The sequence below is a fragment of the Thunnus albacares genome, chromosome 8 (genome assembly GCF_914725855.1).
Source record: "Thunnus albacares chromosome 8, fThuAlb1.1, whole genome shotgun sequence".
In the NCBI taxonomy this organism is placed as follows: domain Eukaryota; kingdom Metazoa; phylum Chordata; class Actinopteri; order Scombriformes; family Scombridae; genus Thunnus; species Thunnus albacares.
The window spans coordinates 9,895,164-9,907,320 of record NC_058113.1 but is presented as its reverse complement, the minus strand read 5'-3'; the positions used below and the strand labels follow the sequence as shown (position 1 = coordinate 9,907,320).

Sequence of the window (12,157 nt, the reverse complement as noted above, 5' to 3'; positions counted from 1 at the left end):
GCAGCTGTTTAAAAATCACACAAATTTCTCTCTGTTTATGTGTTGAACTTATCAACTGTATCAGTGGAGCCGTGGAGCCGGACATGCAAACTATTTTGGATCAGTACATTTCTGCTGTCAGTCAGCCTGGTGAAGGCAGTTTGTCCAGCCGCTGTCCTCTCAGCTGACAGACGGCTGCTTCTGTGGACGCTCAGAGACGCTGAACGGTCAATTGAGAAGTGGGAAGGCCGCAGAGAGGCGGGGAGAGTGCGGACGGACTGTTGTGCTCAAATGAAATGAAATTTTTTTTTCTGTTCAGAGGAACAGAAGTGACTCTACAGCTCACGCATCGCTCTGGATTCCACCACATTTCTCTTTTGGTTGTTGCCTTGGCAATGCCTGTCCATGACTTTGGGGGACAGAGCTCCTGAAGGAGCACGACAGGAGGGGTGCATTTGTTTGGGTGTTTAATTCAAACATCAACAATCTTTCTCCTGAATGAACTAACACTATCTTTAATAACCATGGTAATGTGTAGCAGCAATTCAACTTTATCAACATAACTTGTATAATACCTTTACAATAACCTCAATAATAGGTTCCGGTCTCGTGAACTAAAGAGCACACATTTGGTGTCCTTGAGAGAAGAATTATTTCTGCTCTGAGCTGCTTGGCTGTGAACATCTCAGCTGTAGAAGTGAAAGAAATGTGCTTAAACTAATGTGTCAGACTGCCAGCCAACCGTTTGAGCTTTCCGCATAGTAAATTTTACTTAATTTCAAACACAAAAAAATGTTAATTAATGTAGACTTTGCACTCAAACTTGGCTGCTTTGGTAACCCGGGTAAAACAGTGAGTCGACCACCTGTTCGTTAGTGTGTCTAACCTCGTCAGCCAGTTGGCTTGTGTGTGCAGAGGGAGCTCCGTGCTGGAGCCATAACTCCCTACTGTCTGGATGCTCATTAAACTTGTATGAATAGTCAGCCTGGCAGCCCCTTGCCTGCCCGTCTGTCTGTACTTGCCTGTTGTCTGGCTGTGTGTCTGTCTGATTGGTGCATTATATTAGTGGAGCCATCTTTCTAAAGGAGTTACCTTTGATGCTGCCAGGCAGCAAATACATTTATCAGCCCTGGCAGTAATCAGTTTAGACTACACACTGGCATACATATTGGAGAGGACGCAAGGAAATCAATACAAATCCTCTGTACCACTGAGCCTGTCCAATGTATGAAGACCGACGGGTGATATAATGCAACAGAAACATACTGTAGTGGTGCTATAGGAAGGAGATCTATCCAAACGGCTGTGAGAAGAGAACGACACTGAACAGATGAGTCACAGCAGCACACTCCACTGCGATCCTATTTCTGGGTATCATTAACGTAATTTAAACGTAACAGGATAAAAAAAAATATTAAAAAAAAGATGGCTCAGATTCTGCAAAAACTGGAATCAGAAAAGCTGTGTCATGGAGCTTTCTGCTCCAGATGTGAACAAAATTACCGTTACCTTACATGCCAACTTCTCAGCACCTGAATTTTATATATTTGAAGTGAGCAATTTACTGGGAAACAACTTTGTTTACGGATCCCTGTGGTCAGAAGTTAACACTTACCCACTGTTCAGCTCAAATTTGACCAATTTCTACATTTGAGAGCAGCAAAAACACCCTAAACACCATTATATTAGCCTGAAATTTTATGACTTTTCCTAAAGTCACTCAGAATATACAATGGAAAACTTTTTAAAAATTTTGTGCAGCTGATACATATTTGTGGGTGTTCTGACCCACAAATTTGACCCATATTTATTCAAAAATTTAAAAAAAAATTGTATTCAAAAATGTTGCATTCTTTACATTCAATTAAATTCATATAAATCACAATGGCCATTATGTTTTTCTGTTTTATGTAACATAGAACCATAATATAGTGAATGTGAATGTTTTTCTCCATAAATAAATAATATAAAACCTAAAGACACTCTCTCTGCTCTCTAAAAGCTTTATTAAGGATCAATCACCCATTTATTAATGTTTTTATGAATGAATATGTGGCTCAAAAAATTAGTATAGAGACACTGTAAGGGGTCACAATATGTATATAGGGGTCACGGCTCTGTTTTCTGTAATAGAGAAGAGGGGGAAGTGCATAAGTGAGGTTTAAGGCTTGTTAATGTTTCATGCAGAAGTCTATATCATAAAGTGCATATAGCTGTATCATGTATATAAATGATATGAAATTATTTAAAAAGGCAGCCAGACTGATCAGGTGCACTGGAGTCTCCTGCAAGGCCACACGCTGCCTGAGATATGAAACAATATGCTCTTTCCGAGACAGGCTGAACAAAGACTGAGCTCAACAACTGGCAGAGTCTGTTGCATCTTTATTGTTGCTGAAGAAGGTTGGAGAAATGAATCCTGCAACACAGTCAACCTTAGTGCCAGACTCTTCATGCATGTAGTCATGGCAAACACAAAAGGCGTATGAATGGCAACCTCTACGGCTCCCGCACTTGAAGCCATGCATGAAGTGCAAACCTGCCAGTTAGCTCTAAAATAACAAGCGCAAGACAACGAGAGAGCATCGTAAAAAACAAAGCCACCCGCCGAAACGAGGACTGTAACAGTGACTTGACTTTGCTGTTACATTAGCTGAAACTTTGAAGCTCCATCACACGTTTATATCAAAAACACATTGCACAGAGAGGGAGTGCACACACACTGCTTTGCTGGCATCGCTGTACAGGGTGTGTTTCTCTCTCTCTCTCTCTCTCTCTGGCTGGCTGTTTTGGGTGCGTTTCCCTACTGACTGCTTGTTCCACAAGTCAGCCACTGCAGTGAGAAGGACAATGTGAGTGTCTGAATTGTGTGTGGGTGAGGAGAAGCACCACCACCATCATCAATACGACGTGTCCCAGCGAGGGTGTATGAGGTAGAATTTCGGACCGTCGCAGAATTAATTTAAATCTCATCACGCTGCTCCTCTAGAGCAAAGCAAAGTGCTGCACTGTGTTTGAGTGCTGGGTATGTTCTGCATGGCAACAGAGCAGAGATACTTTTGCTAGTCTGAAATAAAGACCAAACATGGATATAATGATGAAGATGGTCATTTTGCTGCTACAACCTGATGGATATTATATTTTTTAGACTGATGACGACATCTACATTTGTCTAAGGATTTTTTAAATGTAGTTATTTCAGAGTTGTGGCCAAAACATATAACGAGTGTCATATTTTACAGTTGAAGAATAACTTGTCAGGTCTCTCTAGTGGACAAACTAATGGCAACAGTTTCTAAAATAACTTAACTATACTGTTGGCATGAATTTTAGCAGCTGTAAATTGTGTACAAAGCAAAATCTCACTTTCTTCAGCACTTTTTACTCAATTCAATCTAGTAAAAGTTGCAGCGACTCGGGAGGGGTTTTGCCAAGTCACACACCCCTCAGCTTTTGTGACAAGTTGCCTCATTTTTCCATGGAAGTCCCAGAAAACTAGACTGAACGTCGTAAGAGACACAGTGGCCTATATAGCGAATGATGGAAAAACTGTCGAGCTGGCTACAGTGCATTCGATCAAGGATCCAGTCTTCCATTTAATCTGCTTCACGTAACACGGTACGCACAATCCTCTCACATTGCAGGACCTGTCTCCGCACCGAACACACACACACAAAGGGCGAGCTATAAAAATATCCAAGTGTCACCCACTCTGCGGCTGATGGTTGTGTTACTATGGTTACAATGTAACCAACAGAAAGTGTGTGCGCGAGTGTGTGCGTGCTTGTATCCAGGAGCAGAAACGCTGCAGAGGTCAATCAGTGTCACGACAGAAGCGGGGTTAAAAATCCAGCTCAACAGCACTTTTTTTTTGGTGCAAACATGACACAACTATTCCTCTACATGCAGACAAACATTTTAGTATGTCTGAGAGAGAAATTCAAGGGTAAGAAACCTTGTGTTCAGAGGGCTTGAAACATTTTTTTTTTTTTTTTTTAATAAGTGGCAGAACCAATTTTCTGGATATTTCCAGTCTAGCAACACACATCAGTCCAGCTGCAGTGGGTTCAGACTTTGCATTGCCTGTTGAACATCAGGAGCTGACAGTGCACGTACTGTTGTGGAACACCTACAGTTGTCTCAGTTCTGTGAGTTGCTGCCGTCCCTCCATCACACAAAGTGACCCCGATGACCAGAAGTGGTGCTAGGACATCATGCTTGGGGAGGCTAAGGGTCAGCAACAGGACAGAGGTGTGGGAGTGGGGGGGGCAGCCCTGGGTGCTGGGCAAAAATCAGAGGAGCAGCTGAGATTGTCACTAAAATGAGAATAGCTTGTCCACCTTAAAAAAGGTCAGTCCACCTTAAGTGAGCCTGGTCAGGATGTCGCTAACTTTGGGGCTACATAAGGAGTTGCTGTCTTTTCAACTGCTGAAGGCTGCCCCCCCCCCCCCCCCCCCCTCAAAAAAAAAAGAACCATGATTTTGTTGAAGGTTAAATGTTTTCAGTGATAATTTAGCCTCTCAACAGCGCCGCCTATAACGATGACGAAGGTAAACACGTCAGTGAACATTCACTTGGTCCAGGGGCGAGCGGGAATGAAAAGCAGATGGGGGTGCGCGTCAGAGTTTCATTACAGCAAATGCAGGGTAAACTGTCCCTCTTAAACATTTTTATGTAGCTTCCATAATGGCCTCCCCTTGACTCGGTTTTGCTGTCCCACTTTCACCCCCCCTCCACCTCACCCCTACCCCAGCCCGTCCAGCTCTGTGCTCATCTCTTTCACTCTCCCTTATGGTCTTGCGCACAGGCAGCCAGCCACACTTATAACAGCACATTACTCTCCCACAGAAACCTTGTACTACTCCACAATGTCAAGTTTCAAGAGCTTAAATCACTGCTAAAACCGCTCTGGTATCTTTTTGTTTGGGCACAATGTCATGAATGCTCTGTGAGATGGGGGAAAATATCTGTTTCTAGTTACGGTAAATGAATGCAAACGCTGCAACTCTGGGACACAAGTGGAGTAGGGGAAGGGTCATCTTGCACCCAACCAGCAGCCTGAAAATTAGGTCAAGAGGCATGGGATACACCGTGCACAATTTCAAACAATTACCACACACGCTCTGCAAATGGTCTCACATTGTTCTATAGTCCTTTATATGTGTGTGAGCATCAGTAGGAGAGAAAGATTTATATCTTAGCTGTCTCCCAAAGTCCAAATGAGAAAACCTGAAGACTTTGGAGCTCTTTATTTTGTGTTTGTTAGTCTCAGCGATCAGTCAGTGTTCCTACGCGGCCACATTTCCCACCTGTCAATCTCTGCCTTCCCTGCAGTGGGTGTGGCTTGTGAATTGCCTCCAGCTTCTCCTCATTGGTCTCAGGCTGGCAGGAGGGGGCGTGTCTGTGCTCTGCTAGTGGCTGACGTGGTGCAGTGCAGAAGGCCTTTCAGTAAGCTCTCTCTCTCTCTCTCCCTCTTTTCCAAACTTGAGCTTTGGAGGACACAGTGGGATGGGAGAAGAGGAGCAATCTCTACACGCACGCTCATAGAGGCATGAATGACCTACAAGACATACAGACACTGATTGTGTGCAAGGGGAAACCAACTTTTTTTTTTTTCTCCCCCAACATCTGACTGTTAGATACAGAGTTTCACCAGACAACTGAATTCACAAACCTCAGAAATAGTTCCAAGTTCTGAGAAATGAGACCTGTGACTGGAGGATGATGTACGCTGCTGAGATGAATACATGCTTAGACATGCAAAAGCACACTGCTGTACAAATTGCTATGCACCCATACGCTTAAGTAATAATCAATGCAGCAATGAAGCGGTGAAGCCTATAATAAAATCCACAGTGAGGCACTGTTTTTTTTTTTTTTTTTTTTTTACACAAATACACACATGTTCATCTTGTAGTCTCTCACTGCTAGACCTGTCTCCTGTTTCTTAGTCACACTGCTTAGACATCCTCCAGTGGCTTCTTTCTTTCTTTGTCACTCTCTGGCTCGCTCTGTGTCACCAGACATCTCCGGGACACCTTTAGTTCTGTAAAGTCCCAACAGAAGTACCTTCAGTTCTTTTTATATTCGTCTGCAATTTTTCCGATAAGATTTCCAAGGGATCTATCTGGCGACACCGTCTCCAGTATAACACCAGAAAAGAGGATCTCCTTAGAGGACATGTGAAACCCATCATACGGAAAGGTTGTGAGCTTTACCTGGAAATGTTGCCGGTTTACTTCCCAATAGAGTTGTGGTGGGAAGATTTCTAGGAATCCAACTAGCCCCTGTGCTAGCAAACGGCTTCCTTTAACCCCTAAAACTGATATGAAACTAAAACAGAAAGGTGCTTTTACAGTTCACAGTGCGTGAGGGTATGAGGGGGGCTTCTGACTTTCTCACTTCTTTCTTCCTGTCTCGTCACTCTCGTGCTGTGTCACTCAATTGTCTCTTCCTCTCAGACATCACACGTACTCGCACATTCAGCGTTGATTTCATTTCTCCCCTCTCCTCCTGTCCCTATGTAACTCCTCTGCTCTGCCTGTCTAATTGCCTACTTCCCTCCATCACGCTCTCCCTCTCAGCCCCACCTACAGGTGATGAGCTCATCTCTGTGGTTGCCTTAGTCACCTAACAACACGTCTGAGAAGCCGGCAGAGGCACAGCAGAGAGGACCTGAACCGAAAAAACACTGGAACAAAGCGTGAGCGTGGCTGTCGGTGATGTCATCACAGAGCCAAGCTGAGCACGACAGGCCGTGATGACAGCAACCTCCATCCTCCATTCCAGTGTTTTCACCAGGAGAACGGACGGCCATTATATAGCTGAGGACTGGATGTGGATGTGTGATGTGCAGTCAGGAAATGCCGGAAGTTCCTGATGAATGTGGAAAATGTGTTGAAACCCGCTGTAGGTCAGCTAACGGGACTCTATAAACAACAGCTGAATATCACAGAATAAATAAGTGTCAGTGCAAGACAAACACATAGAAATACAGGACCAATAAACTGATGCAAAGCAAAGCCTTAACAAGGAGTAAAGTTTAAAAAAGGAACATGGCTTCACTGCAATAGAATCTCATAAAACTACAAAAACAAAAACAATTTCTCTATAAGAAAAATGTGTGTTACTGTCAATCTTGTGTTCCAGGTGAGTTCCAGTGACTGACAATCAGATTTCAGGTGCCAAATAATATTGACTATCCTGCACCGTTTCTCCTTTTTCAGACATAAAAAAAACTTGCTTTGATGCTACTTGAAGTTTGATTTTTGAAAAATATAAACCATTAAATCTGACGTTAACATTCTAAGCCTTTGGCTTTGATCTGAAACGATCAAATGCTAGTCTAAATCAATTTAATAAAAAGATCTTTGCGTTTTCATTCAATTCTTGCCTCACAATACGACATCCGTTCTTGATACGCTCGCGATTCTCTATTTAAATGAAATGTGACAGACTGAGTCGTGTTCATTTTCCACCATCTGACTACAGTAACAGCTAAAACGCCTCTAGGAACAAATAGAGCAGATCACCTCACAGCTGGATGTTTTTGCTGTGACATTCTAAGAGGTCGCAGTGTATTGAGAAACACGGCACAGTTGGGCAAGACTCAGAAAAATTCACTGAAGGTTGAGTCATTTTAAAAAAAATAATAAATAAAAAAAAAAAAAAAAAATAGCTTCCAAACTCCTCATTGTAAACAAACCAAATTATTTTCTGCTCTCTCTCTGTATTGCAGTCACAGTGAAGTGATGATGTGACAATCGCTGATGTTATGAACAACAAGGTAGGGCGGTGACATCTGTGCATTTCTCTAATCCCTTGAGCAATACTGAGAACGACAATTTCCACAAAAATATATTTAAACACAGACTTAATCTTGCATCTGTCAAAACTGTAAAAACAATTCAGTGATGCTGTCCTATAAACCTGACACCAGACAACAGCAGGGACAGGAAACTGTCATCCTTTATTCACCTCTTCTTTCTGATGGTAGCTGTTTAATTTACACGCTGTTAGATGAGACAAAACATTTAAATTCAAAACAAGTCTGGTGTTAATCACAGTGGGAAGTTAGATACGTCTCATATATATATATATATATATTACTAAGATAAGAACCATGTCCTCTGATTTAACTGTATTCTCTCCATTGTTCTGCTACACAACACGAACAACTGCATGATATGAAATTTACAGGTTTTCTTTGATCAACAGAGGCAGGTATACGCTTTGATTGTTCAAGGCATTGATAAAAAAAAAAAAGAAACAAAAAAAAGGAAAAAAAAACGAGCCGGTTGTCATTCCAAATTATATAACATTATCTCTGATTTGGCAGATCACAAGTGGAACCCATGTGAAGAACAAACATGAGCCAAATTTCTCTTCACATGGAAAAGAGCAAGAGTGCGTGGCTTAGTGAGCGAAGCCAAGTTTATACCCAGAGGAATTACTGGTAACGGGCATGACAAGAGGGGGGTTAAATGCACTTTGATCAAAATCGCTTACATCTTTTACTGATCTGGGTAGCAGTGCTGAACAGAGAAATGTTTAGAAATACAAAACATCACGTCATCCCAGTGCGAAGGGGATGTTGTCTAATGATCTCGATATTTCATCAGAGGGAGATTTGTGAATACCGACAATATTCCAAACGACTGGCTGACAGCTTTACTCGGAAAACCAGTATGCAGAACAGAGAGTAATGCTTTTCAATTAACCGGCCCACCCTTAGAGACTGTGTGCGTACACCTGTCAAAGGTCTGAGACTGCACCCTAGTGAACAGGTGCATTGAGTTACTGCATAGTGAATCTGGGTCAGGGGCTGTTTATTATAATCAGCACTGTGTTAAGATATGAAATGTTACTTTAATATCAACCGCCACGCTGACACAGACAATATCCAGTCGCAACTGCCGAAGGGATTCAGCCGGTGTGTTCCTGCCTAACATCCCCGAGTGTCTCGGTTCTTGGAAACGTCACGTTCATGCCTTATTTTTTCCTTCATCATTACCATCATCATCAATAAAAATCAAAATGAAACCGTTGGGTCCATCCTGCAGTGAGAATACAATTACAGAACCAATAGATGACACATGTATGGCAGTTTTACAACAAAAACGAGAATGTTTAGTTGTACGGAGTGTGAATGCTGCCCAAACAATGTCATAATACTAAAAAGCAAGGAGACAAAGTCAGATGGGGACTCCTTTATGTACAGTTTACAGTGACCTTGGATAAACTTTACAGCACGGTCTCCTAGGGTCTACCTAAAACATACCTGTATGATATTATGTGTGTGTTATGTGGTTGTTATTATCACATGATGATGGAAATACAAAGCAGGAGATGATATTCACTTTACCCTGGGAGCAAGCAGAATTATTTGAACTGTATGCATCTGTTTATATATTTTGTGTTTACTATTATGCCATGCGCTGTGCTTAATACTTGTCCTCTATATCTGTTTGTGTACACAGTGACTTCACGAGGGAAGCAAGACCATGAAATTAACAACCACTATCCCTCCTGAACGTATTACAGGGTGCACTGAGGACACATTTGTGTTGACTCCAGAGCATGGCTGCACACAGTCTGACTACATTTACAGTCTGGGGCACTCTCACGACCAAAGTTAATATCCTGAATAAAAAAAAAAAAAAGGACCACGCCTGACTTTTTTTTTTTTTTACAGCAGTTACAGGCCTACTGCAATGAGAGGATAGAAGAAGTGAGCTCCTGTGCTACGGCACTGTCTGCCCATCTGTCTGCATGCAGTAACAGCGGCGGTCTGGGAGGGGAGGAGGCATCACCAGGGGTAACGTTACGCCTACATCACGGAGTCGCGCAAATCAAAGTCTATAAACAACGTCGGACTCCCAAAGTTGCACTCAAACCCCGGTGCCGCTGAAAGCTGTGAGCGGAGACGGTGGCAGGCGGTGCGGAGTTGAACGGCCGTTTCCACCGGGCCAACCCGAGATGTGACAGAGGGGCGCAGAAAAAAAAAAAAAAGAAAAACCCCTCTCCCCAAATGTTCCCCCTCTCGCCATCGACGTAACAACATGTCGGCAAAGGACGGCCATGTTTTGCTGGTTATGTCGACACGGGGAGGAGGAAAAGTAGACACGGTGTTTCTCCTCTCCGCCGTCTCCCTCCACGGTCACGATAATGTATCAAAGTGAAACTTAAACGCGGGGGGGCGAAAAACGTCCAATTACCAACTTGGCGGACACATTGTCTCAGGACGCAGGTGTAAACGGCAGCGGCAGGCAAAGTTCATGCGGCTAGACAAGTTAAAATATTTATACGGAGGCGTGTGGGTGTTTGGGAGCCACGCAAAGGCAGGGCAAGCCATGAGAGAGGCACAAACAAACAACTACATGCAGTTTTAACTTGAGGGACTTTTGAGGAGGAGGAGGAAGAGGAGGAAGAGGGGGTGGAGGGGGGTAGGGGGGGTGGGAGCCGTTTGAAAAACAGAGGAAGAGTTGATCCGTTTCTTACCTGCCCACCGTTTTGGCGCGATGCTCAGGTAGTGCGGTACAATCCCAAAGCGACTGCTAACCCGACAAAACGAGCCGAGGCTGTTTTAAACACCACAACGGCGGTCCAATAGCCGAGCAGACAACAGGCGACAGGAAAGGAAAAAAATTGGCGATCACAAGGAGGATCTACGCCAAAAGCCACATGATCGCCGACGTCAGAGTACGTATTTGCATGTCGTACCGGAGCGCCGGTGTCCGTCCACAGCGGGTCCATAGTGTTACAGCCGTGAAAAGTTCAGAAGCAGACAGAGGAAAGTGGAACAACTCTGTGTCCAGGCGGCAAGAGGAGTGCTGATGGCTCCATGAAGCATGCCTGCCGGTGTAAAAATGAATGAACTGCGTGTTGTTGCCGTCAACTTGTCCCTGTGCTGATGCCTGCCTGCGTCTGCTTGGAGCTAATTGGATATTAAAGTATCATAGGGGGGCGTTTGTTACCCCTCTAAAGTCCCACCCTCCCTCTCTCACCCCGCCCACCTCTCTCTCTCTCTCTCTCTCTCTCTCTCTCTCTCTCTCTCTCTCTCTCTCTCTCTGTGCATGCTGTTATGTGAGGTGAGGTGTGCGGTTGCTGCAGTGCTTTCTCAAGTGGAAGCTGTTGTGTCTTACGCCAGTGATTCTCAAACTTTTTCACACCAAGGACCCCTAAACTGACATAAATTAGACCACAGACCCCCATCTAATACGCTTTCTGCTTTTAGATGTTTCATTTCAGAAAATGTATGAAACCCATGACCAAAATAGTCATACATCCTGTCATGTGTTACTGATGGATGGAATTATAGTGAAAATAAATGATTCCCCCTTTTTGCTGGGGACCCGCTGGAGCCCCCTCAAGGACCCCTGGGTGTCCCCGGACCCCACTTTGAGAACCACTGTCTTACACAGTGGGGAGAACCTGCACACATCACTGGCTCTCACACTGGAAAACACACACACACACACATCTGGATACAGGTAAGTCTAAGGTCAGCTGATACTCATGGTTTGTTTTGGTGAGAAACACTGCCCTGAATGACACAGACAGCTCAGTGAACTCACACACAACAGTGACCTCCACTGGGCGCATGCATGCATGCATCACGTCCCTCGTGTAGCTTCCACAAAACTCAATGTCGGCCAAGAAAAGAACTGATAAGAGTGATATTTCACTAAAGTGGGATGTTTGTTTTTACCTGCACTCCTGCACAGAGGTCAGGGTGTTGGTTCAATAAACAACAGAGTAGTGACCCTGGAGTTAGGAGGTACAGTCTTAAGTTCACAAGCTAATGTCATTTTATTACTTTAGAAGTACAGGGATGTCAGTGGAAAAAACAAATCAACTGATTTCTCTCAGTTTCAGAAGTGTTTTTTGTGGAGATGCAAGGCTTTGAGAGGACTAAGTGTGATAAATATATATGATATATATGAAAGACTTTTAGGCTCAGCTGGGGCTTTTCATTTGCATGTTTGTTTGTATGGACACTTTCACCCAAAAACAAAAGACATGTATGCCAGGTATTAATAATGATCAGAGTCACTCCCCTCCCCTGCACTGCTCCTAAATAGTAATGATGCATCAAATACAGGATACAAACTGTAAATAAAGTATAATTAGGTATAATTATTTGTTGTTTGAATTGAACATAAGTGACAAACATTTG

At 43.5% G+C, this 12,157-nt stretch overlaps 1 protein-coding gene across 3 annotated transcripts in view; it reads right to left on the bottom strand.

The window, feature by feature from the left end:
- LOC122986746 (zinc fingers and homeoboxes protein 2-like) overlaps positions 1-10,909 on the bottom strand; it is a 29,120-nt gene extending 18,211 nt beyond the window's left edge. The window contains exons 1-2 of one of the 3 annotated variants that reach the window (XM_044358080.1): positions 10,480-10,908; positions 5,289-5,539 (exon numbers count right to left, since the gene is read on the bottom strand). The gene's annotated coding sequence lies outside the window, so the exon portion shown is untranslated. Of the gene's footprint in view, positions 1-5,288; positions 5,540-10,479 lie in introns of all 3 variants that reach the window. The other 2 variants (XM_044358081.1, XM_044358079.1) reach the window with 2 other exon arrangements.
- Positions 10,910-12,157: the final 1,248 nt, after the last annotated feature.